This window comes from Dermacentor andersoni, chromosome 9 (genome assembly GCF_023375885.2).
Source record: "Dermacentor andersoni chromosome 9, qqDerAnde1_hic_scaffold, whole genome shotgun sequence".
Lineage (NCBI taxonomy): Eukaryota > Metazoa > Arthropoda > Arachnida > Ixodida > Ixodidae > Dermacentor > Dermacentor andersoni.
In genome coordinates this window covers 84,533,496-84,560,989 of record NC_092822.1, presented here as the reverse complement: position 1 = coordinate 84,560,989, position 27,494 = coordinate 84,533,496, and the positions used below count along the sequence as shown (strand labels likewise).

At 44.1% G+C, this 27,494-nt stretch overlaps 2 long non-coding RNA genes across 2 annotated transcripts in view; one reads left to right on the top strand and one right to left on the bottom strand.

Moving 5' to 3' along the window:
• LOC129384120 (uncharacterized) overlaps nucleotides 1–27,494 on the top strand; it is a 269,966-nt gene that overhangs the window by 49,215 nt on the left and 193,257 nt on the right. The window lies entirely within an intron of this gene.
• LOC126528322 (uncharacterized) lies at nucleotides 295–25,830 on the bottom strand. Its single transcript, XR_008611903.2, has 3 exons — nucleotides 25,589–25,830; nucleotides 19,864–20,054; nucleotides 295–417 (listed from the first exon to the last, which is right to left on the bottom strand). It is a non-coding gene; the product is annotated as an uncharacterized lncRNA (long non-coding RNA).

Sequence of the window (27,494 nt, the reverse complement as noted above, 5' to 3'; positions counted from 1 at the left end):
ATACTTACAGAACACACCACCCAGGGCTCGGAGTGCCCAAGAGCGCTCGACGGCTGAGAACGAAAAGCCGAACGCAACGCGATCGCGCTCCGAAACGACCAGCCGAAGATGCCATAAATGAGTGCAAAGGCGAACAATGAAAGCTAGCCTATCGGAACCCTTGCCCGGCGCCTCTCATTTCTCACACCGTAAGGCAGTGTCGGCAGGCTGTTAGGCCTGCTACAAGGCGGCAGGGATCGAGATTCCCCAAGAAAAAGGCGGAGGACAGAAAAGTGCGTCTGTTCGCTTACCTTCCGGGCTGGAAAATGGGCCGTTGGCCGGTTCACGAGCTTCGAACGCGGGTGCTGCGCGGGGTACGTGCGCACGCCTATCCAACCGCTTCGTCTTTGCCGCTCCCGCGAGATGGCCGACCGCGAGCTGAAACAAAGCAAAGAAACGCAGTTGCAGACCTACGCCCATGTTACTCTACGTTCCTTACGGAATTTCTAATAGAAATAGAACATTTGATTCTGTGATCCCGCATGAAGTTGCACCACCACATATAACTGATGTTATTGATTTGAAGGAAGATGAAGTTTGAAGATTCGCAGGGCGCGTCGCAGAATAGAATTCGAACCGCATTAGCTCTTTTCATAAGGATTAGATTTAAGCGGCAAGAGGTGCTTTGCAAATTTTAAGCCTCCTCTTTAATAAACTCCCATATTTTGAGCACTTGTCACATAACCGGAACAGTAAACTCTGTCAAACACGAACACTTGAAGTCGCAATCACTAGGCTACGTTGACAAATTTCATTTCTAAAGTTTCATCTACACATGGCTGGTCTGTTCCTATAACCGCACAGCTTCTCTTGTGGGGAATATGAAATGTCATTTTGTACTTGCTTGTCAAAAATATTCCAATATGCAAAAACGAACCCCAGAAACTGTTGTCCACCTTCTTATATAACCTTATAACCTAAATGTTTAAAGCTAGCTATCTGCGGGGGAATGGACACTTTGCACAGCGACAGGAAGGTTAGCGACGCAAATCTGGGCATTACTTGAAGGTGAACATAATTTCGAATATTAATTCAGAAATTAAGGTATCTTTATCTGTCCAGAAATTCAATTTCGACTCAACGTATATTTGCTTTCATTTCTTTCTTGAATCTAAAGACATCCTTAACCATAATCTTATTATTTTGATTACATTCGCATACATTTCCCTTTCTTACAATTATATTGAACTACTATGTTCTTGCCCAGTTTCCGAAGATGGGTATGTGCAATTAATACCAAGGTTCAATATCTAATTGGCATATCAAGGAATCAACATAACAGTGCTATGTGGGAGCACGAAAGGCCCAGGCGCACAAACGAGCCAGTCATCTCGGCAGTAGGCCCACCAGCCCTTGCAGCCCACTGACGGGATGTCTTCAGTATAGGAACAGCCGTTCGATTAATACGTAGCACTCGTTTTATTCCAAGCCATGCTCCATACATCGTGAAAAAGATGTATTTGGTTCTCGCTCACAACTGCTCCACCCCACCAAGATTTTAATGGCTCGCTACTCATGTATTACTCAAGACACAGCTTGGGTGACAGGGTATGTGCTACTACACACGAGCGCGAACAGAAAACGTCGGCACCTCGTCACAATCGGTGCTCGTTCTATTTGTCGTTTACAGCTTCGCTGTCCAACCACTTTCACAGCGTGGATTCGAGACCATTTTTTTTCTTATTTGAGAAGGTTTAACCTCGACGCTTATAGGGAAATCTTCAGTGGCACACTAACTCTGCATCAGGCACGAACTGCAGCGATATCTCGAAAACATTCTCCGCCACCGAAAGGACGTAGTATTCAGGTACATCTGGCGTCAGTCGAGCAGTTCATAAGACCTTAACACTTTTAAACGCCTTAAGTAGGACCTCCAGTGCTCCCTGTGCCACTGTGAAAGTGGCTGTTTTTAGCCATTTCCCCGGAATTATAATAGGCCTCCGACTACGTGTCCCACTATACAAGCAAAACAACACGTAAGACGTGAAGTTGCGAATAACTAAACTGAAGGTTACAGAGAAGGCAAAAAGAAGTCTACAACAGAAGGAGCCCATTGTGAACGAAGATGCCAATTCACCAATGGAAGCAGTACTTATACTAACGAGTTTTATACTTCATGGTCATCTGTTACTGCAGAACACACATCCTTTAACCACATCATTCTGGTAGCCTTACAGTTAACCCTACTTAGGTATGTCTGGGTAAAATATCAACAATGAATAATACTGAATAAAGTAGCAGATAATTTGGCGAGAGTGGTGCTCAGTGGCTCTCTTCTGTTGATAAGTCCTTTGTCGAGTTTCTTCGTTGATTTGTCCTTGGTAAGGTTCTTCGACATTTTCATCCTTCGTCATTCGTTGCTAAATTCAGGAGAGGGGCAGTCGTGCAGGAATATTTAAGTCGTCCGTAATCACTTTAGCTTAGTTCTCTCATCTACTGTTGCATTCGAATAACAACCTCTACCGTACTCGAAAAACTATTGTCTTCTTCTCTACACTGTAAATTTGTACAGAGTTGCTTAGGCATTCTGTCCTTCCTGGCTATTTTCAGGTCATGAGGCAATCCATTACTTCGAACCACACGGTTGTTTCTTATCAATTGCACAAACATTTCAAACGGATAATTTTACTGAGGTTATAACTTGTCATGGCCGGTACTGTCCTTGGAAGCCTTTTGTCTTTTACATTACCATATACAGATGCCTTACCTAATGAGAAATGTTATCACGATAAAGGTGAATTTTCTTGATGGATTTCTAAACATTTGGTATTTTGCTTTTCATTTGATATCATGAAATTGTTCATTCACATTTTGTACATTTACCTAAGGATGTGGCAAACAGGGTTTCTGGACAATTCCCACAGAGGGTAAAAGTCATACAAAAAGGCAAGCCTGCCAAAGAATGTTTTGCTCAGTGTAAAGCTGACTCTTGTCTGTAAAGACTATTGTCGTGTTTAAACTGAGTGCGCAGCAGAACGTGGGGATTTGCTTACTTGTAAACAAATGAGTGAAACAACTTTAGAAGGGCGAAGGCTTGCTTAGATTTATTTCTTTTCAGTTCGTAAAGAACAACGCGTCTTCTCAATTCTCACATATGCGTGGGATCCGCCTATATTTGTCTGCTAGCCCAACTTATTCATATGGCAGCTTTGCAGATAACAAATTTAAAATGTATTTCTACTCGCGAAAGAGCACCTGGATAATGGCAGGCACTGTAGCGGAGGCATGCGTATTTCCACTCCAGCTTGTTTGTTGCGCACATGACCTCATGCAAGGAAGCGCTTTTCACAATTCGCCTATATAGAAACTCCGCTGCCATCGCTTCATATGGAACCGCCGGACATAGTCATCAGCAAGAAAACGAATCACGCAGAGCCCCCATGGTAGAAGAAGGTCTTGTAATTTAACTCGTTTTTATAGATTTTCATTGCACAGTATTCTTTACATTGTATTTCTTTGTTCGCTGTTTTTATGAATAAGTCATCTCAAGCTCCCCTGTTCTTTAGTTTCCTATAGGTTGTTTTGGATTGGTTTCTTTTTGCTCTTTTTTCTATATTTTTGAGGGCGCATTGGATTATCTCCAGCGTGGACGGTCCACCTCGTAGGGACCCCCCCCCCCCCCCCCTCCATGTTTTGTGGCAACAATAATAATTTTGGAATGGTTTGTATGTGCCATAAACATTCAAGCTTTCCGCTGAAAGCCGCTAACGTGCAAAGCTACAAACTGTATTTTGTTCTGTTGCCTCCCTGCTAACGCAATACTTGATATCTCACATTTTCACACTATATACGAACACAACACAGGAAGAAAACAGGCTGAATCTGCTACTTCATATTCGGTATAGACGTAACTTTGAACTGCTCAAATCAATGGCTCCAATTAACCATTTTTTGTCATTCGATAACCTTCAGACATGGATCAGCCCATCTACAACTTTATCAGAAAGGCCTTGGTGCGTTTTTGCAGCTAGCGGAACAATGTATCATGAGCACTAGTACTCTTTGCGACGACATCCACAAAAACCAAGCAAACGCTAAGGCTCGATTGTAAGCCGAACGCTCGGGACTAAAGGCCCGGGACTCCGCATTTACCAACGTACTCAGAATTCGTCCCTGAGCCTCGAAATGCTCTAAGCTTTCACTGCAAGCTGCTTAACCCAATATCCAAGCGGAATGCCTAATCACCTGTTCCAGTGGAGTATGCAAACGTTTCAGGCCACATTTTGTTGTTCATCGGGCGTCACTGCAGAGGCTCAAGACAGTTGAGTAAACATCAGAAACGAGAGAAAATTGGAAAATCCCGCGGAATGCCGAGTTCGGTGATAAACGAAGCTTTTTCGATCATATCAAAGGTAAACCGAATAGCATCTAGATGAAACGCTAAAGATCAATTGCAATAAAATCATCACAATTATAGTACTAATTACCAATATGCAGCGCAATGTTTAGGTAAAAGTAGCGTAATGGGGCGAACATAAAGCAAGGACGCAAATATTTTATATAGGGCATGCATCAGCCTCAAATCAACACGAATGCGCACCAGATTTATCATATACGACCGAAATGTTTGTTGCTATATTTCGCATTACAGATGCATTTCGCAAGCCATTAGACACAATTTGTTTCCTTTGCGCCTTGCAATTATTGTCAGCGTTTGTAGGTGGAAATGGGATTACTTGCTCCTCAAAGCGGCCAAGCATAATCGTAGCGTATCGCGCTTCCCAGGAAAATGATGATAATGATGACCTTAAAATCATTTTTTATATTCTGTTACCTAGCCCCGGGCACCAGCAGCGATAACAGTTGGACAAATAAAGTTTATTCCAATCCTATCCTGTTACTTTCTGCACAGCGTAGGACGTTATTCTTGGCTCATACTCCGACACTACAATTTCAATGCCGACAGTTAAAACTCTGTCGAAGTTCCTACATGGCAGAAACTAGACGAGCAGCTGTAGTAGACCGACTGTCTAATATGCGTAAGCCCTCACAGCTTATCTTCTCATCATCATGCATCCAGACACTTTGCACTCCCCTTCCCTCTTTCCCATTGCAGAGAATCAGACCAGAGTGCACCGGCTCCGGTTACCCTCTGTCTTTCCTGGCAATAATATTTCTCTCTGACACCGCGTAACAAAAACTTGTCGATGGTAATGATGATGATGATGATTTATGTAATATCGCACATAGAAACAATGAAGGATTGGCCAAGAAGCGTGCGGTACATTTAAAGTAAAGTAATCTGGAGAACTACAGGACACTATTAGTGTTAAGACTGGATATATAACTTAATGCTCCACTCAACGCTCCTTTGGGTCTACGGCCTCTTTCACACATGCACTGAGCTCAGGTTTTTTTCCTTTGCGAAAAGCTTCGCTGTAGTGGACTTTGATTTTATTTTACCAACTTCACTTCTTGCCTTTTCTTCGTACACATGATCTGTGACGTGTAGGCATAATGTTGCAGGGACAAAGAGCGCGCGCATACTCAGAGACACGTGGCCAGCTACACCCAGTGACTGAATTTTTTGTATACCGGCCCAGACACCAGCCGCCGTTAAAGGCAATGCAAGAAAGAAAAGGAAAAGAATGCTTCACACCAAACACTTTCTCTACGACAAAGGCTTGTTGCTTTTCAATGGCCGTATACGTATCCTTACAACATATTGCCCTCAAAAAATAAAGAGATAATTTAAAGTTTCTATTGTATTGATATAAAATTATTATTATGTCCGAGTCACGACCTGCAGTTCGATACATCTACCAAACAACTCAAGAAATGTCTTCAAGCCCTAAGCTGTAGCAGTATTGCTGGCGATATCGGTAAGTTTCATAACATGGCAGCTACCTGTAAGATAATGTTTGGTGCAGATATATAATGGTGCTCCTTTGTGACCTTAGTGTGATTAAGCCTGAGACTTGCTACAAGCGTCAAATGTGAAAGGCTTCGAGTGTGGATGGCAAATATTTTGGGCTAGGGAGAAACAGCAGGTACACACCACATATCCTCATATTACGTACAATCCTTGCAATTGTGGCAACGTGCACAAGACAGTTTATCGGGTTGGTAAAGTCTGATAGGCAGTATATGCTGCATTGCGAACACTATAATAAAAACCAATCCAAAACTCTAGTGATTAAGAACACAGTTACCATTGTTACTAAATGAAAACGCCATTCGGATGAAAAACAGGGCGCAGCTGCTTCAGCAGCCGCCGTCAAAAATTGGATGGTCGCCAAGAGTCCGAAAACTGCAGTCAGACGAGAGCCTGCAGTCATTCCGAGGGCGGGAGCACGTCCCGAGGCCCCCGCAAGCCCAAGGATTGCTGCGCGTTCCTGAATTTCTGCCACTCTCGAGATTACAGGTAGCTTCGGAATCAATGTCATTGGCTGAATCGCAGACAGTCCCGAGCTCCCAGTCAGATTATGGCCCACGGGAAATCTGGAGCCGCAGTGAGTCTAGGGATCAGGGCGAAACCGTGCGACAATGTCGTTGAAAGTCATGAAGCACTGCTAGCTTTCAGATCACATCTGTCTGTCTCAATACCACACCCAGTCTCGCGCCTGCATCCAGTCCAGTGGCCACTACCACCAGTCGGGGCGAAGTTGCCAGTCTTTGGATTACAATAGAGTGCTAGGTCTTCAGCCAGTTCAGGGGCTGCAGACAGTCCAGGGTACGCTGTCAGTTCAGGGCCGCTATTCGTCCAGGGGCCCTGCCAGTATCGTAACCACGACGTCATGGGGTCGCAGAGAGTCCAGGCCTCATTTCCAGCCAAGAGGCGCTGCCTGTCTCAGCAACACACACAATCCCAGGGCCGTAGCAAGTATTGAGGAGCTTTCCAGTCGCCAGATAGTACCTGATCTTGCGGCCGAAACTACACCGGGTCATGCTCCCACTCACAGGCTTGAAGTCCATACCGGAGCTGCAGCCAGCCCACAGTCCACGACCAGTACAGCGGTTGTTTCCAGAGTCGGGAACCTGGTCTCGTGGTTGTAGATAGCCCACGGGTCACAACAAGTCAAGGAGTTACTACCAGCCCTGGGATCAAAGTCATTTTCAGTGACGACAGATACCGCTGCCCATATTCAGCAAAGCAATGTCGAAAGGAATTAGAGCGAGAACACACGACAACCCCAAAGTCAGTAACTCAGTGCCTTCCCATCATATCGTTTTGCAGATACTTCTAAAGCGCTTTCTGTATCGGTAAATATTGGCAGCAGATTATAAGTAAGCTCTTCAAATTACTCGGAAGAAACACCATGTAGCGGAGGCGCTTGAGTGCAGGCACTGCTGTCAGTCACTAGTTCATAGTCAGCCCCTGAGCAGCAGCTGGTCTCGGGATTACAACCAGCACACGGGCCACAAGAAGACTAAATGTTGCTGCCATTCGATATTGCAGCCATTCTCGTGATCTACCTCGGATCACGGGAATGGCTGCGATACCGAATGGCAGTAATTGGCCCGTGATGCAGTGCCACATTTGCGAAGATGAAAATGGAAACAACTAGGGTCCGTACCCTCCCTAGCAAAAGATATAATGAATCAAACACTCCTGCAGCTAGAAGACGCAGCCATCGCTAAATGTGCGCCAGCCACCTGGTCCCTTTCCCTGACATTGCCTTGCTGATATATCTAAGGTGCGATTTCGGGCGAATAAATTAGCCAGCAATTATAGGAGAACTTTTCTTTAACGCCGTCGCCCAAAAACATGACGTCCTGGTGCCGAGTATTTGCGGGGGTTTCTAGCAGTATCGGGAGTGCAGGCAGTCCCGGGTCCTCAAAAAGACCGGAGCCAGGGCGTTGGTGCTCTGACCCATTGCTTGGGCCATCGCTCGGTAAGACGCGGCTGCTTGTTTCAGGAAAAAAGCATTTGCAATGCTGTTAACGGAATCATGCCACGATCCGGGAACACAATAATGTAAATCTATCCCGCCTGCAGTTGCAGCACACTACCACCAGACCCACAAACAAATCACCCTCTCACCACCACCGCCCTACCTTATTCATTTTGGCTTACGTCTAAGGTGCAATCGCGTGCACCAAAATTACAGAATGACTTTGAAACAGCGCTTCTTCAATGTACTCGCTAACAATCTTCACCATTAAGACAAACGACACAAACACTATAACTGCTGTCACGGGCACGCAAGCAGAAATTACACACCACAGGCAACATCGCTAGGCTACGCAGCCCAAATCACCGAACAAATGTAAGGGCCAGCATTCCTGCAGCAGGCAACAGGCAGCGTCATATTTCACCCCAGATTCTGAAAATAGAATCCAACGATTATATATCCAACGGAATTAGAGGCGTAGATTGCAGATAAAGTCACTGCGCCAGTTGAAGCGGTGCTTAATCTATACAACTTGTGAGAAGAAATGCGCGATTTTTCTTCGCCAGCTCTCTCAGCAACCCTAGAAAGGCAGTGGTCTCTTACAGGAATATACATTTTTGGGGGTACTAGTTGGGTATACATTGCTTCTGTGACCTTAGCATTCCACAGAAGCTGCACGGTAAAAACGCTTTTTATGGTGCGCTAATTTTGGAGTTGAACTTGTACTCGAATTGAAAGTAAGCGCACATTCTGCGTGGTTTTTTCCTGTTTGCATCATTTAAGCGGAGAAGCGGAGAATTAAATGACGTTGTTTGGTTTCCAGAACCTTATTCCAATAACATGAAATAGCTTAACGATGCAAAACCCTTAGATCCACAAGCAAGCGGAATCCGAAGTTTACCCTACAACAACCATTCTGCAAAAAATAAAGTAAGTATAAACTTAAATAGAAGAATAGAGACCAGTTTAGTGGCGCCACACAAGAAATGCATTTTCTTCGCTCGCAAATGGGCCAGCCACGTGCTCTATATTCGCCGTCAGAGCCCTACACGAGACATCCGCCCTATATAAAAGACTTTGCAATAAACTTTTCCGACAGCAAAGCGTCACGCTGCTGTCGGATAGTGACAAACTATCGTTTGTCACTATGCCCTGTGACCCGCAATGTCACAAATTGAAACGACAGCAGATAGCACCCACCGCACTCAGAAGGCCCTCATTCCATGAGTCTTACGGAAATTCATACAAAGGCAGCGCATTTTATCATCATTGCGTGACTAAGTCTAACTTCAAATCAGAAAATTAAGCTAGACATCATCATATAGGGTGCAAACTTACGGGCAATGCAACATTACAAACGTCTACTGAAGTATCCAACCTAAATGCAGCATGCATGTGAGGCTAGATATTAGTGTTTTTAAGTAATCGGCGCGGCATGAATGCATCAGCAGAAATCTTAGTTGAGTCTGCCTAAAATTACCGATTCGCTAACTTTGAAAGCTTCCTCTAGAGAAAGCAGTACGTCGACCGAACTGCCATAGATTAATGGACAAATGCAGACTATACACGTGCTTCATGCTGCATACTGGAATAATTTCCAGAAGGAACAGGTACGACACCTTCGCGACATGGACTTCAAGGACTGGGTAGAGGCGCTGACTGGTTGGGTAGAAACACACAACAAAGGCATAGGTTGTAGCAAAACTGCAACAGAGATAAACAATTTAGGGTAAACGGTATATTCCTCATAAAAGCATCAAAAAAAGACATTTGCAAATTGCACTTTCAGCGAGGAGGTCCTCTACAACTTCAAAACCGTGACGCACCTCCCTGCCTTTCATTTATGATTTGTTCTCTCTCTCTCTCTGTGACGCACGCATTGTAGTTCAAAATGCATACCAGGCCCAACAACGCACTGAAGGTCGTTTTCACACGGAATACAATCCGAAACCTCGTCCGCCCGATGCAACAAAGCAACCAAATCTTCAAGTGATGAGCTGTGCAATCTACGCTAGACGTTTGGTCATTGCTGATGGCGTTTTATTTTCTATAGCTTGGTCAGTGGGTGATGAAGTTATAAATCCTTTAAAAAATTTTTCCAAACATTCATACAGCAAGACATGCGAAAGGGCAAACCTTCTCATATACAGAGTTATGAAACTCGCCAAAAGGTTTTGCAGAAGGTGCACAAGACATTGTGGGAGGCTGTTCACAGGTGTAGTGCGATATTACGTAATACTTGTGAACAATTGGCTCATAAATGCAGAACCGAAACGTTCTAAAAAAAAGCAAGTGACACCAAGCATGAGAGCTCATAGGCGTAGAAACGTTCGCTCAATCTCTGGAGGTGGAAATCTTCATCATCATCGATGGGGCCACTACCAAAGCAGTGACCACCGCTGGTCTCATAAAATAGGTCTTCTGCGAGGCCATCAATGTCACATTACCAGCAGATGTCCGATGAACGAACTAGATTGTTCCAAGTAGTCGTCCGTTCCTATGACAAAATAAATCAAAGAAATATAGGAGCACAAGAATGACAACGGCTCCACGCTACATTCATGGGTTGAGTTATACCATAAGAAAGGTGCAAACGTTTGTCTCAAACCCTAAATGTTAACTACTTACTTTAGAGATTTTTTAAAACCTACAGGTTCCGTACCAAACGCACGCTTTATCCGCAATCTCTTACGTCACAGTTTCCTGGACACTCAGCTGCTTGCTATGCCGGCTTGTTCAGTGCGGCCATTCAGTGTTTGGCTATCCGGACACATTCCTAGAGGCCCATGGCAATAACAACTTCACTGGCGAGGAATCAAAAGTTATAAACCGAGATATACCAAGTTCGTTGTACCCAGTGGCACAAGATTACTCAACAAGACACAAAATAAGATAGCACGAAAGCAGTGGAAACGGGGGGACTGAGAAGAACTAATGGCAGGTAGGCTTCAAGTTCAAGCATGGCTACATGAACCTACGATGGCTGCTTGGCAATTGTAATATAATTTATTGCATATCGTTTACGGTACCATACTATGTGACATAACTTGCCCATTTCATGTGTACAGGGTGTGTCACAATATGCGTTGAAAATGCCTGAACTAAGAAAGCTCAGGTTGCGTAATGTTTCTATCTAGATTACAATCACTATAGTGACACAGAACGAAACAAGTTGATGTATCATGTAAAAAACTTACCTTGCAAATATTTCCTCTTTCAAAAGAAAATATTAGCAGATTTTTCCAGTAAAATAATTGAAGCGGGCATCAGGAGGATCTCCTAACCGTTTCACCAAGTTAGTATTATACCTTCAGTAACGCACTACAAGTACTACAAGTTTCTGGGAGTCATCATCGACGGTTACTTATCTTGGTCGAAGCACCTCTCTGGATTAAGAAAAAAAGCTGGACAGCTTTACTCAGATCATTCGACATATGTCTGGAAAATCGTGGGGGCCATCTAAATCATCTCTTCTGCAGCTCTACCAGGCACTTTTTGTTGGCTACTTCCGCTACAGTGCGCCTGTACTTTCTCGGGTTAGTACAAGTGTTGTACGCACACTTGCAAGTGCTCAGGCTCGCGCACTGAGAATTTGCCTAGGACTACCACGATGTGCGTCTACTTGGGGCACTATTCGCAGAGGCACGTGTGTGCCCAGCTCGAGTTTATCTGCAACATGAGCCATTGCGAGTGCATCTAAGGCTACTGACTAGACACAGGAATCATCCACTCACGAACGTCACAAGCATACGGCTTATAGCCGCCTACTCAGAAGCAGTGTTGTCGCAGCAAGACTTATTGCCGTCGGACTTCGAACTGAATGACATACCCGATGTTCCACTCTGGACGATGGCAAAGTCAACGATGAGACTCTTAATCCCTGGAATAACGAAGAAGGCGAAAATGCCGCTTGCTGGGCTAAAGCATTTCGCGCTATCATACATTGCTTATACGTATGGGAAATACGAACATGTTTTTACACATGGTTCTGTGACACAGACCTCTTCCGCGGCGGCCTACACGGTACCAGGAATGGGGATCGCACATCGGTTCAAGATAGGACACAGGACGTCATCTACAGCAGCCGAGTTGACCGAAGTCCGAGACGCTGTTCGCTACATACTGCAACAAAGTCTCGAGAAGTGGACAGTGTTCTGTGACTCAAAACCAGCACTGCAACGCATCAGCAATTATATGAATGACAGAACCGCATATAGTCCTCTGGTTTATGACATGTCTCTGCTTGCTGAGGAGTCTCATTCCGGGCACACCATCGTGCTGCAGTGGATTCCTGGCCATTGTGGATTAGCTAGAACTGAACAGGCTGACGCGGAAGCAAAATAGGCGCACACTTACGGAACCATTATAAAAATCATTCTTCCCGGTATGACATTAACGCCTTGTTCCATAGCTCCATCAAAACTTCTATGGCGCGACATTGGGACAATTCCGAACACGACAAAAATGCCTCCGTAGATGACGTTGGTTTGCAATTCCGGGTTCAACTTCAGTTGCGGAGAGGCCAGGAAACACTCATCAATTATGGCTGGGTGTGGCATACGCCCACCGATAGCTTCACAAGATTGGACAAGCACGGGACCCTGACTATAGCGTCTGTCCCACTCTCGAGACAATAGCTCACGTACTTTGCGTGTGCCCTCAATATGCGGCCGAACGTAGGACACTCAAATGTACTGTTGACTGCTTGGACTCCCGCCCCTTTTCAGAAGAAAAGCTTTTGGGTGCTTGGAGGAGTGTTGACTGTGCCCAACGTGCCATAAAATTCCTTGCGAACTTTTTAAGTCATACTGGTTTAGACGATCCCATCTAGAACCTGTGAGACGTGCAGTCAGTGTGAAATGTGTTTCCGCAATATCTTTTTGTGACAAGATTACTTATTGCGCGGACAAGATTATTCTTACGTGTATCGCGTCTACAGTGGGCATCCGCGTATTGGACAACGTGTATATAGTATCTCGTTGTACCATAACATAATCACCCGCCACCTACCTTTCCCTGTAGTTTCCACTTCCCCTTTCCCCAGTGAGGAGTAGCAGGCTAGAGACACGCTCTCCAGGCCGACCTCTCCTTTCTTTTCATTAAAATCTACTCCCCCTCCTAGCATGGTGTGAAGGTTGTAACTTTTAAAGCGTAATTATTGCTGGACATTTCCATGAAAAAACTGAAACAGAACATCAGAAGAACGCCACAGTGATAGCATTAGTAGACGCTCATCCAAGAGTGGTGTGACTGCTTGCACCTCACCGCTGGAGAGAGAGAGAGAGAGATAAAACTTTATTGTGTCCTTGATGGGGTTAAGGGGTGGCGGGAGTCGGGAGACTAACCCCCATTCCCCCCCTTCCTCAGACGGCGGCCAGTCCTTGCTTTCTGGCGGCGTCTTCGGCCATCCGGACGGCCCAGAGCTGCTCCTCTGGGTCCAAGCTGAGCAGCAATGTCTCCCACTGCTCGGCCGTACTAATGATGCGTGTGTTAGTGCGGGAGGTGTTGGTGGGTGAGGCTTTGGGGCATTGCCAGATAATATGATTGAGGTCGGCGCGGGCCTTGCACGCTTTGCAGAGTGGTGAGTATGCAGCGGGGTACATGCGGTTGTAAAGCACGGGGTTCGGAAAAGTTCGTGTCTGAAGGAGTCGCCAAGTGGTGGATTGAGACTTATTCAGTGTTTTGTGTGCTGGGGGGTAGCGTAACCGCTCTCTGCGGTAGTGCAGGAGAATTTCTCTCAGCGTGACCATTCGGTCCCGCGCGTGACCGCGATGCAGAACAGAGGGCTGGTCGGGATCGGAAGACGCAGGAGAAGGATGATGCGCCCGGTGTGCGAGAGCTCGGGCGGCATCGTGGGCGGCTTCGTTTCCAGCCAGACCCGAGTGACCAGGGGCCCAGATGATCTGCACGCGGCGTTGCCTTGGGGGAGGAGTGCCAGAGAGAATCTTCTGCGCTTGGGGTGCTATGAGTCCTCTTGTGTAGTTACGAATGGCCGTTTTTGAATCGCTGATGATGCAGTGTGCATTGGTAGCCGCGTAGGCCAAAGCGATGGCCGTTTCTTCTCCTACTTCGGGTTGAAGATAGTGATTTTGAAGATAGTGCAATCGCGTCTTTATAAGCTGGTCACTTAATGTTCGACCGACGGTGCAACCGTTACCTTCCTCATGAACGACCCTTTAATAAGGGCATGACAGCGGCGCTCTTCCACTGTGAAATTTGCGTTGATGTGTGTAACTGTTGAGAAATAATTACGCTATAAACATTAGTAAGTTAACCTTATATACATTTCAGCAAACTGTTAGGAATTCGTCGGATCGCACACTTCAACTGTTGCATTGGGACAAATCACATCTCTTTTCCTTTGAAAGATATTCTGGCTTCAATGATTATTTGTCTATATTCTAAATCGAATTGTTTAAGAATGCTTCGCTCTGACGTGAACGTGACCGAAAACTGATTACAAAACGTGAGCTTAAGTAGCATAAGGAAGTTAGGAACCCATTTCGCAGAAAAAAACATCGTATTTATTTACATAGCCAAATTCGCATAGCGTAGTACTCTGTATTCGACATGTCATGAAAGACATAATAATTACAGTGCTCATATTCACTGGTTCACGCTTCCGTCTGTTTTAAAACTTGCAGAAAACCATCTTGACATTCCAACGCAATTCAACTATAGTTCCAGTACTTCACAATGTTTTATTGCATGCCGGTATATATGAGCTTTTATAATGGTATTCTTGATTTGTTTTGCCTTTTCTGTATCATTCTGCTACATATGTATGTTCATAGCGACTATGCTGTACCTCTGCATATTTTTCACGCAGGATTACGCCAGCTTATAGTAGTGTTCCTTATACCAAGGTTGTGAAATGCCGGAGGGATTGGCAGCATTTTCATGCTCAGTCGAGTTCTTGCGTTTCATGCGCTGTGCTTTTTATTGACGTGGCAGTAAAGCGATTGGTTAATTGATTTCGTAACATCCTGCAAATCGCGTTGATAGGCGATAGGCTTCCTCGACACATGGATCGAAATGGTGGCAGAAGTGCCAGACCCAACCTATCAACGTGATATGGCTACCATTACAAACAACGTCTTTGGTATTTCACATATCTCGCCGGATGGACTGCCAGTGCAATACATCGATGCATTCTACAGGATATGGCATTATTTTCATGATTAATGTGCAACGTGCGCAGCGAATAAGGTAGATGCACCGAAAGTGAAAGGACCAGTTGCACATTTCGCAAAATGATGCAGCCGGCCAGTAGTCATGATTGTTCTGCCAAGGAAACAAGGCTGATTACCTGAGTTGTAAAGACTGGTAGCGGGTTCCACATTGGAGGCATTGAACGTAGATACTTCTTCCGCTAGCTCATCTTTTACACGTTTCCTCTTATCCTGCTTTCTCACTTTCGCTTTGTCACCGCCCGACTAGCGTGACTAGCTGCCTTCTTCCTGTATGTTGTACCTTCGCAACGCCAAGCCAAGATTTGCCTTCTCTGTTCTGTAGATGGTTTTAAAGCAAAATAAGTTCCAAAGGGCAGGGACGCGTACAATGTAGACTAACAGTCATTCTCCCCAACACGATGCTATAGCAACACCACCTCCAAATTGACTGTATATTTAGTAAATGTTCAGATTCTAAGACGAACAGATGTGTTTAGCGGCGAAATGTAGTTATAGGTTCATGAACTGTACGCAGTTGTCCCTGGCCAAGTCAGGGGTGAAGGTGATGCCTCCAAAGGCGGATTCAAATATATCTAGAACGAAATTAACGATATCAACAAGGCTATCTTGTGCGCGCAGTTGAAGTATGACAAAGTAATCGTCTACATATAGGAAAATGCGCGATACTCGTTCACGAGAAATTCGTTCTTGAAGCCGCTGATCGACCTCTGATAAAGATACGTCGCAGAGAATAGGTTCAAGAAGAAGAACAAATACAAATCCCAGCATTCTGCACATATTATTTGCCGTTAAAGTTAATGGAAAATATTATTATTATGATTATATGTCAGCATTCCTCTTTTTTTTAGCACACTGCTTTCATTTAGAGATATATCTAAATGTAGACGAAATGAACAGGTTCTTTGTAGGTAACGTAGCGCCACATGCCCATTCTAAGGATTGACCATGATTGAGTAAACACACATACTCAGTCGCTAAATGGAAGGAAATAAAATTAATCCATAAGTCCTATAAATATAATTCATCATTTTACTAAATGAAGGGTGTGCTTTAGAGATGATCCGTGTAAGCCAACATGGCATGCCCAAGTTTTATCTTTAACGAAGCTATAAAATTGTAATTATTGTCCCCATAGTACACATACCTACAAGGGTGGCCTAAGGCACCTAGCTTGAATATAACAACCTAATCAGCTTACTAGAATCTGTAATGAATAGGGTCGCGGGTTTTATATCACGTACCTATAAATATGGTTCAAGCATCTGACTAATAACATTTGATATTTCATTTCGTACCGGAGGTAGTCGTCGTGACTTGTACTTTTATTATTACTTCACAAGTAAATTCGTGCTGCTACACAATCTTTTTTACGGCTACAAATCGTATCTTGCACATCACGCAGAATGCATAATCACCTTAGCTTTATCTGCATCTCCGAGAATACGTCTGCATTCAGATGGTCACGCTTCCTCGTGCCAATCGGTTATGGAACCCCCTTCCGGATTTCATCGTCATCGAAACAAGACCTGATCAATGATGTCAGCCCACAATTCATATTGTACTGCATAACGAAGAAAAACGGCATGATCCCAGTTGAAAAACACAACAGAAAATTTCAATCTGACGTATTTTTGGACGTTCTGTTGTCTGACGTTTTGTTGTCTGAAGTGTGTTGTCCGTAGTGTAATGTCCTGTAGTCTCACATACTGTAGTGTGAACTCATGTAGTCGGACGTTCTGTAGTTCTTGATCAATATATAATTAAAAATTTACCGAGACCTCTTTAAGGCTATTTATATTTGTCAGCGCAAGAAACAAAAAATATGAAAAAGTTGCCCGCCGCGGATTCCTACTTGCACCCTGAGGATTCCGAACCCAGTACCTTCCCGCTGCACCCACTGAACATGACTGCGCTTACGTCTTGGCTGTGTCAGCAGTAGGAACCTCCGCCTGCGTTAATGTTTACATTTGGATATTGAGAGCCAAGATGCTCTTTCACTCCACCGCGTCAACTGGCGCATCTCTAGAAGAACAAAAGAGTTGTTACCATCAACAAACACATCGCGGAGTACTGGAACATCTATTTCCCTTTACGATATCCGTATGAAATAACAAATTCAGAAATACATAACGGTGACAGGGGACGCAGGGTTGCTACTGCGAATTTCGACAGCTGTCTCTCACTCTTTACACTTTTGAGCGCGCATATAATTCGTGTGTTCAATAAAAAATAGCTACATAAACATTCGTGGATGAACGTTCATTAATACAACATACTGGCTGCTGACGGCAGCGCTGTGTCAGGATATTGAGACCCGAGCAAGACAGCTTTTTACGCAACTTTGTGGAACAACACAAAACTTTTTTTTTGGCTTTGCCAAAGCTTAGGCCATATTTCTGTAAAGTTAACTGATGTGTCAGCGTAACGGCACATGTAAGTCCACAGTCCTGTGTGCCACATCTTACCAAATAAAACAAAACAGATACGGAGCCATTACCGCAGGTGGTATGATTTTGATCAGCGGCCTACGTTGAGAAGGCTGGTTGGGCGTTGCTGGTGCCTCGTCATCACGGCACAATTATAATCGGAAACGTCGACTTTAATACCGGTGTCGGTGCTACCAGCATCGCCGGCTTCAGACAAGCATGACTGAATATCCCGCAAGAGAAAAGTACAGTGAGCGCCACCGATGCGAAAGTGACGTACATTTTAAAGCGTCGTGAAGGGAAGCGCTTCTGTCGCCCTATCAGAACTTATGTCGTTGCGACAGAAAGTGGCACATGTCCAACGCCACGACAGAAAATATGTAGTCGCGACAGCCAGCTCCTGTAGCGACGTCAGGATCTCTGTTGCGATATAAAGTTGTTGTTGCAACTTCAGAACTCTTAGTCGTCGCGACTGAATGTTTCAGTTGCGACGTCAGAGTTTCTGTCGTAACGTCAGAATCGCTGTCACGATAGCAAACGGTTGTTGCGACTCCAAAACTCTTCTTGTCGGGACAGAATGTTTCTGCTGCGGCTTCAGAACTCTTGGTCGTCGCGACGGAATGTTTTTGGTGAGACTTCCGAATTTCTGTCGTAACGTCATAAATGTCCAAAATAGAGTGAAAGAGCGGACGGAACGCATAAAACTATAAAAAGAAGGACATCCCAGTTGAATAAGTCAACAGAAATTTTTGTCGCAACTACAGAAACGTCAGGAACTACTGTCGTACAGCAGGAATTTTTGTCGTCCCAACTACAATTTCTGTAGTTGCGACAGGAATGTCTGTTGTCTTGGTGAAAAAACTGAGATGTTCTTTATTTTTTTACAGTTTTATGCGTTCCGGACGCACTTTCGCTCTATTTCGTGGTTCATTTTTTTCCCGTAATATTCTGTTATTCGTCAGCCTCTTGCTGTAGTGGCTACTCCTGGGGTTTGTTATTTTGATTCGAAAATGGGCCGTATCGTTTCTTTGTTGGTTTAATATGCATACTACCATCTTCTATTTTGTTCCTGTAGTGCTCGATGTTTGTACAGTATGTTCTTTATACATAATTGTAGTGTCTACTGACTGCGTATGTAACTATAGGCACTGGCGTGTGCAGGTTTACTCGTTACTGCGACGACGCCCTTGCGCAATGCCTCATATGGTGCCCGTAGAGAAATTTTAGAAAACAATATCGCACAGCTCAAGGAAGAAATCGTGCATGACGTAGAACACGTGATTCATGAATTGTGCTATGAAAAACAAAGCAATCCTAAAAATCCAGCAAACGTCAGTTTACATTAGTGCTCAACTAAGCTTGTTAGCTCATGGCTTAGGTGAGTTTGAATAGCTGTACTGTACAAGAAGATCTCACGAAAAACAAAGAACGTCGCTACTGAATGCGTAATTCCACTCCCTAAGCACATAAAACCAATTCTGACGAACAACTAGGCAGTGCTCAAGTGTCGCTAGCTGAAACAAACATATGCGAATACAGACGAACTATGAAGCACAGCACTGCTTCAACTTGCTGTGCTGTGCCAGATAAGCAAGACGCTCGGCCCCCCAAAAAATTCTAAAGAAATTATTTGTGGCTCTGCTTTCCCAAGCAAAAGAGACCAGTGGAGCTGGAGGAAGGCCAGTAGTGTCAAGCCGCACACAAGACACACAAGCACCGGCAACGTGTCCCTGTGGCGCCCGCCAAAGGAGTTTACCAAGGCGTCCGCGAATCGCGTGGCCAACGCCATAGTAGACGTCGCTCTTGTCTCCACTCTGTACGGAGCTGTGGGCAACGAGGGCGTCGAGGCATCCTAGCAGCCGCCGGAGAACGTCCCTCCAGCCTCGCCTGAACCCGAGCCTCGAACGCCACAGGAGAGGGCACGCACCCAGGCCGCGTTTCTTGCTGGCGTTCGCGCCGCTCCTCCTCCCCCGCTAGGCTCCACCCACTTTTGCCGCGCCGCTAGGCTGCACGATGCTATTTTTATACTTTGCTTTCGCTCTCTCTCAGCTCTCTCTTCCCCAGCTCGGCGAAATTGCGCACGTCAAGAGAAACCCTGCAAGGTTCTAACAGCTCCACTATGAAATTGTCCGAGGCACTACACTTTGGCGCTAAGCCCATATCTTACATTTGCTCAAAGCTTTTGTGGCGAAGACGTCATCGCTGGCCGTCCACAACTCCAGGACATCCAATTTACCAGTTCTGGACAAACTTTCCTTTTTCATTACATATACTGTAGCAATAGGTTATACAAAGGCAGACAGACCTATGCCTGTGGGCAGATATACCTAAAAAGTTCTTGCTAACAGTGTGCCGAAAAGATGTACGTACACATCGACCATGTCAACACCAGCAGCCTTGAGAACCATCCGTCTATCCTTTAGTCGACTCACGTCCTCGGAGAAACCGCTGTGTGGGACGTCAGCTGGTAGGGTGCATACACATCAGTCAATGCTTTCTTCACTGTTCTCAATGCAGCTGGTACGCGTACACACTTCATCGTTCAGGGTAGTTACCTGGTCCTACGACAAAGGTAGTTAAACGAATATCGGTGCATAAGTAATCAAGCCTAATAATTGCGCGCAACACTGATAGGGTTGAGAGAATGAGGTTCGACCTAAATGGTAATGAATACATGCTTAGAAAACCAATGAGATTTCAGGCAAACCATATTTGCCAAAAACAAAAATGGAGCTGCATGAGGCCTTTCATAACTACGCTTAAGAAATAATTCATGTAGCTTAAGTAATCATGTCCATCAAAACTGTATTTGTTAACTAGAATATCATTCAGTAGACAAGAAACAAGAAAATATAAAATTAGACATGAACGTTAGATATGTTCTCTTAGATGCTCAACAGGTATTCATTGCGCAAAATATCAAATCGCATAATTTTGAAATGAGTATTTTTGGAAGCTACTTTAGCATGTCCACTATTCAATTAGTTTATTTACATTGAATGAAAGAAAGCACTTCCTGAAGCTTCTACAGTTATTGGCTTCATTAGGTGAAAGCTATGCAACTCGACGGCAATGGACCTGACGCGTATATACAGAACGAATGTAAATGAGGTAAAATGGCTCAGACGTAAACTAAAAAGATGCTATCTTGGCGTACTAATAATACGGACAGCTTTCTCAAGTTTCAAACAGGGCAAACAAAGAAACAAAGACAAACAAACGCATGCACAATGCACAGTTGAATGCACACATAATACATTAAGAAGCAGATCTCAAATTTCCAAGACGCACTTAACTCTGAATGACAATGCGTGTCACATGGAAAGTAACATAGGAAAAAGAAACCTGATAAAACCTTTGATCTTGTTTGACTGTTCTTCAAACGTATCCCGAAAAAACACTGTGTTATACCATGTACGCAAACATTCAAATAAGAAAACATTTCATTTATAAAATATATTATTTAATGTTTTCCAAAATATTGTGAGAAAAATAATAAAGGCTAATGTATCGTTCCAATACAGAAAGGAAGTCCTACGCTAACACATCTTTTAAGAGGTTTGAGGTGGGATATCCTTTCATCATCTGGCATCCAGTTAACACTAATTTGTAGAACAACCATGAGAGAGTACAGGGTAAGGCAGCAAATTAGTCCTTTGTAGGATGACTTCCTTACGGGATAGTGGCATTGTTAGAACATCAGCAACATCCGCTGCCTAAAATTCAAAGAGAGCATTTTGTGTAAAATATATTTATAATTTGATGTACCGTGAGATAATATCTGCGGCACCTTGCTCTATGTCAGGTGACAAAGTTTTTTTTCTGGGAGCTTTTTTGAACGCCATGTTCAAGCTGTGTCTCCTTCTGCAGTAACAAGCAATGCTGACCTTTCACACAGTATAAAAACAAAACACACTCTAAAAAGATATCACTTATACTAAAGCATCAAACTATCAAAGCCAAGTTCTGCCTACCTTCAACGGAATGACTGCACTGATTGTTTAATTCTTTTTCTCGAGGTTGTATGGAATTCTGTATTGTCACCTCGTTATTGCTGGTTTACTGCAGTTGAACATTTTAATGCTTCATTGACCGGGCCTTCCATCCTTCGTATTTTTCTTTTTCGTTTATTGTATAATAACTATTTATGCAATGTACCTTCACTTTAACCCGCCGTGGTTGCTCAGTGGCTATGGTGTTAGGCTGCTGAGCACGAGGTCGCGGGATCGAATTCCGGCTACGGTGGCCGCATTTTGATGGGTGCGAAATGCGAAAACACCCATGTACTTATATTTAGGTGCACGTTAAAGAACCTCAGGTGGTCGAAATTTTCGGAGTCCTCCACTACGGCGCGCCTCATAATCAGGAAGTGGTTTTGGCACGTAAAACCCCATAATTTACTTAATTTCATTAATTACCTTCACTTTAGTTTGGTCTCTTTTTGCTTATGTATTTCTAAGTATCACGCAATATTTGTGTATTGCTTTTCCTTTTGTAATGGGCACTTGAACCTTTAGGGTAGCTAAGTAGATAAATAAGTTAAGGGATTAATCCGGCTGTTCACAATTACTGAAGTACTATAGCGCCAAGCAGACGACAAAAGAAGAACAGACATGGACGAGCGCTTACTAACAACTGATGCTTTAATGACGGAAACACACTATATACGCAAATTTGGCGGCGCAACTCGCGCATTGTCAAAACATCACAGGGTAACTAGGCAAAAGGCGATAGAACGATTGTGAAGGTGACGTTCGTGAAGATGACACGAGGTGTACAGGGCCAAATCACTATAAATCATAATGGTTACGCGATACACAAACACCGCCGTAAGGGAGTACCCCATAAAAAACTAAAAGATTACGAATATTCACCAGGCGCAGGCGGCGCAGCAACATGCTCAATTTTAACTATGTGCTTATAAAAATGACATCTCACTTTTATACAGAATTTTCGATGGTTCGCTTACGCATTCAAGGCCCTTCCCTTTAATGTGGAAGGCTTCCTTCAGCTCACGGGCCACGCCGTCTCGACTTCTGTCCAGAACGACGGTCTCTCTTAGGCGAGGCTTGCACCTGCACTCTTTGCAATGGATGACCATATTGGAACCAGTTCCTTTTTCCTGTGACCTTTCGTGTTCTTTTAGCCTTTCATTTAGACACCGCCCCGTTTGTCCTATGTAAACCTTTTTGCATGAGAGCGGAATTTGATAAACTACCCCTTCCTTGCAACTGACAAGTGGATTGGTATGCTGGGTTCCGCAGGTCGCGCGTTCCGATTTTTGGTTGTTAACGCGGGCGCACAATGTAGCAAGTTTTGAAGGGGCTGAGAAAACAACCGGGACTTTGAATTTACTCGCGACCTTTTTCAGGTTGTGGGCTACGCTTTGAGAGTACGGTACGACTACAGGTCTTAATCTCCTGGTTTGTTCTTGCGTGTTTTTTCTTGCTTTCCCTTTTATCTTCTGGAGCAGGCACTCTACTACAGAACTTATAACTGTCTGTGGAAACCCCGCCTCCTTTAGCCTTTCAATCTGCTGATGGAAGCTGCTTCGTATGGCATGCTTACATGACTTCCTGGCAGCCGATTCCAATGCCCCCGTGGCTATCGCTCTTTTTACGTTCTTAGAGTGGGCTGACTCATAAGACAAGAGCTCTTTCTGCGCTCGGGGTTGGTACTTCCAGTGCACTTCAGCTCCCAGGCTGAGCTCGAGGTCTAAAAACTGTAACTTATTGTTCTTTGGTAGTTCAAAGGTGTATCCTAAACCATGGCTATATTTCATAAAAACATCTAGCATATCTTTTACAGTTTCCTGGTGGCCTGGTGGATCCTGTCTGTTTAACACAATTAGGAAATCATCTACATAACTAAATACTTTCAAAACCTTCTGTTTGTCAAGCATGCTGTCCAAAACGCTATCAACGGCCGAAAGAAAAATGTTGCTTAAGATAGGGGCTACACAGGGCCCTATATAGATGCCCTTCTTCTGAACATAAACCCTATCATCAAACTGAACAAGCGTGGAACTAAGATAAAACTTCAGAAGCCTAATGAAATTTTCAACTGACATGCCCACAGAATTCTGAAACGAAATGGTGCCTTTCTTTTCAATACATGCCTGGACAGCTAAAAACAGTTCCTTGTGTGGGATAGAATAGAACTATGGGTATATAGTGTACACAATATATGTCGTGAAAGGCTCTACTAGGAAACCAAATCAGCAAATACGGCAGCGTTGCCATATAGTGTGAAGGTGCTCTAGTTATCGAGATACAAATTGTACGTGTGCAAAGTAAGAATGATGAAACAGCGCGAAAGAAAACAGCTTTGCATTAGGAGAGACACAACCTATAAGGGAAAACGAACCTCAATGTTGACGTTTCGACAGCATAGCTTGTAATGAGTACGTGATTTGGCACATCAAAGCTCACGTTTGATTAGGTTCACGTGTACAAGATATGACAACTCATCAAAAACCTATTTCTTCGTTAAACAACCTTACTCACGCCAGACTCATGAACATGGGTCTTGCAGTGTGAAATGCCTAAGGTATTTCACGCAGGTGCTGATGCCGACGATTCGTGATTACCGATGCACTGCTAAATGACGGTCCGCTACCACGGTGTTGACAATCACTCGACAGGTGAGAAACCAATGCACCTCACAAACATATGTTGCTCATTGGGGCCTATCGGTCGCACCTTTAATGGCAACACTACCGCGCAATATTGGGGACCTGCGACTACGTCATCGCGACCAGCGCACGCAATAAATCAGCTGAAACATTTCCTCCTGTGAAACTTGAATAGTCATGCTTCGTCCAGGCTTCCGTATGCTGTCGAAAGCAAAAATGGGTTTTACACATGGATATCAAAATGTTCTTGTTTAGTTAGGTTTAAAGAATATGCTCAATATATTTAGAGGCTCTTATGTTTAGATTAGCACGTTCATCTGAAGGAAACTTCCACTTCCTGTATACAGCGCCCATCGTGTTTTCTTCGTTAGTTCCGAACTTGCATGCTGCTGACAATGAATTCTCAAAAAACGTAGTTGGTAAACGTTGTCTATTATTATTCGCGTTACACTCCGCTAAAGTAAAAATTAAATTCTGTTTGTGCGTGTCAAAAGCACGACCTGATTATGAGGCACGCCGTAGTGGAGCATTTAAACATTTGGACCACCCGAGGTTCTTTAACGTGCAACTAAGCCTAAGTATACGGACGTTCTCGCATTTCACCCCCACTGCAATCCGGCCGCAGTGGCGCAATTTGAGCTAGCAGTGCTTCTCGGAACGACTGAGACGTGATGAAGGGGTCTTTTTTGACACGCTTAATAAACTTTTATGGGCCAACCTCGTAACATTGGGCTTACAGCTACAACGAAGAAAATATTGTCTGTAGAATTAGTCTGTGCTTTTTTAAAACACAGTGCTACATTGTAACTGAATGCTGCCAATTTAAAATTGCATTGATGCTTCGATGCTCTATCTCGCAAAATCGTAGACCTGCTACCGCATGCTTTCGTCGCCTATTTTTATAATTCGGCTGCCCAATAAAAGACCACATATACGAATATGATATTTCAAGCAATGCAAATTCTGTCCGACCACTGTACTGACTAGTGCCCCAGAAACATCAGGAAAATTTCAGATTTTGAAAAAAAATGAAGTCTCAATTGCTATAGTGTCATTCTAAAGCGCAATGCAGAAAAAAGCAATCAACTTTATGCGTTGTCTCATTCATATTTATTATCAATATATTTTTGAGTGGTAGGCAGCCAAATCACTAATATATGCATTAATACTGTGAGGTCTTTTTTTGTAGAAGACAAGAGTTCAACATCCTGTGTGCTACATACACAAAAATTCAGTGTAACACTGAACTCACTAGCAACTAAAATCTTTAAGTGTTCTAGTCAGCAATCTGTTACATTGCGCCCTTTGTGTATCATACGTTAAAGAGGGGTGTTCCAAACGTTAACAACGCAGAAAACGAAGAACTTCCCTCCTTCGTAATGCCAATCATAATGCTCCTGTTGAGTATTCTGACGTCATTTCTTCCTGAGTTCGAAATGGGCGCTCACAGACAATACGCACCCACTCCGTGTGTCATATGAGCACCAGGCCAAGTCCATGTAAGTCTGACGATAGGCGTTCCGTCGATCTCAACGTGCCCTTCGACAGCTCCCAGGTCCATGATACTAGCAGGAGGAACATCACTCCACCGGAGGTCCCTGGTGACCTTAAAGGAAGCGCCGCCTGTGATTCTCTGGAACGGGTGCGTGGGCTCCAAGTCCCCTATGAGGGAATTATTGAAAGTGTAGTTGGTTGGGGCTTGTCTGATTGGTAATTCGTTTGATGACACTGCAACCCACATAGCAACAGCATTACTACCGCACTAACTTTAGGCGCGGCAATCTGGGGGCGAATTTGAAAGACAGCAATATCTCTGGTCGCATATGCCACCAACACTGTATGCTGCATAGAACATCCGTAGAGTACCTGCATACAATGACCACTATAATAGACAGAGACATGCCGCAGATGTATGCGTGCTGTTTCAAGTACAGCTTGTTGAAATAACTTCGTATTCGTGAACGATTTGATGTAATATGACGAGTTTCGGCCACGTATGATGCAAAGATGCTCAAAGACAAAGTTTCAGGAGGTACGGTTACGATGTGTTTCTTTGGCAGAGCTGGTACAGATTGCAGCAATCTTTGAAGCGACAAGGTGAAACAGCCCACATAGGCACACCACAAGTGCCCGTCATTACACTTTTATGGTTCAGTCTCGCCACGATTAAGCTTCCGGAACAACTCAGTGGCATTGAAGGCTTAAACCATGCCATATGCGCGGACAATACAACGTTATAGACAAAAGCATCCAAAACCGGCCAGCCGCAATCCTTCCTTCTAGAGGTGGGTGCTCAACCAGATAGAACAGCACCTGACCACATGCGGTCACCAGTGCACCTCCAAAAATGTATCTTTAGTACATTGTATTAGGCTTGAAGCAATTGTGCTACGTCTATCATATAGGGCGTCCAGGCTAGCGCTCACTAAACTGGTCAACGAAAATAAAAGAATAAAAGCATGGGGCAAAATGCAATTTTAGGACGTGAGGTATTCATGTCACCATACCTCTCGCGTCTAAATACCGCACGTCTTTTAATTGTCTCTTGCACCGTGTTTTTAACCTTTTTTTTTATTATACAGCTTGGCAAGATTAGCCGGGGCACACGCTACATGATAGCCTACACCTTGAGGTAGGATCGCACTATTTATAAACTGATGGCGGTCATCATGTGGCAATTCATTCACAATGGCTAGAGCACTCACCATCTGTTTCACTCTGAACTACTTCGTTGCTAGAAAAGTTTGAGAGTTGTGCTTTAAAGCAATTAAAACCTTGTCTTCATATACGAATATACGTAAAACACTTGCACAATGTTAATCAAATTCTAGGTTAGTCTCCAAGCTAGCTGGAAAGGTGCGGCGCATCAGACGCGCAATCCACGACCCTATGCGCGCGCCAGAATGCTGCACGTGAAATCGTTCAATAAGAATAAAAGGAGTCGGTCATATATAAAACCCTTGCAGAGGCACCAAAGTATGAATTAATGCAGTCGTATTGGTCTACTGGTATCAGTGTTCATATTACGATCTATAAACACCAGCTGGTCAATATTTTTTTGGTTGGTACTCGAAACGTCATTTTATGTTTGTCAAGAATGGAGACATAAGGAAGGACGATAAGGTTCACCGAATGTAACTGATGATTCCAGAGTGATCAAAAAAGACTCAACGGCATATGTGCCGCATGAAGGTGGCGGGAATGTTGTAAATATCTGCTGCATATTGTAAAACGAGAACTACGGCTCGCCCACAGAAGATAATCGCGCGACTGACATACCATTGCGTAATCACGAATAACAGTTATTTTGCCCTTCTTTGGCCACGTTTCACTAACAGCAATGATGTCAAGGCGTTGCTGCTGCTAA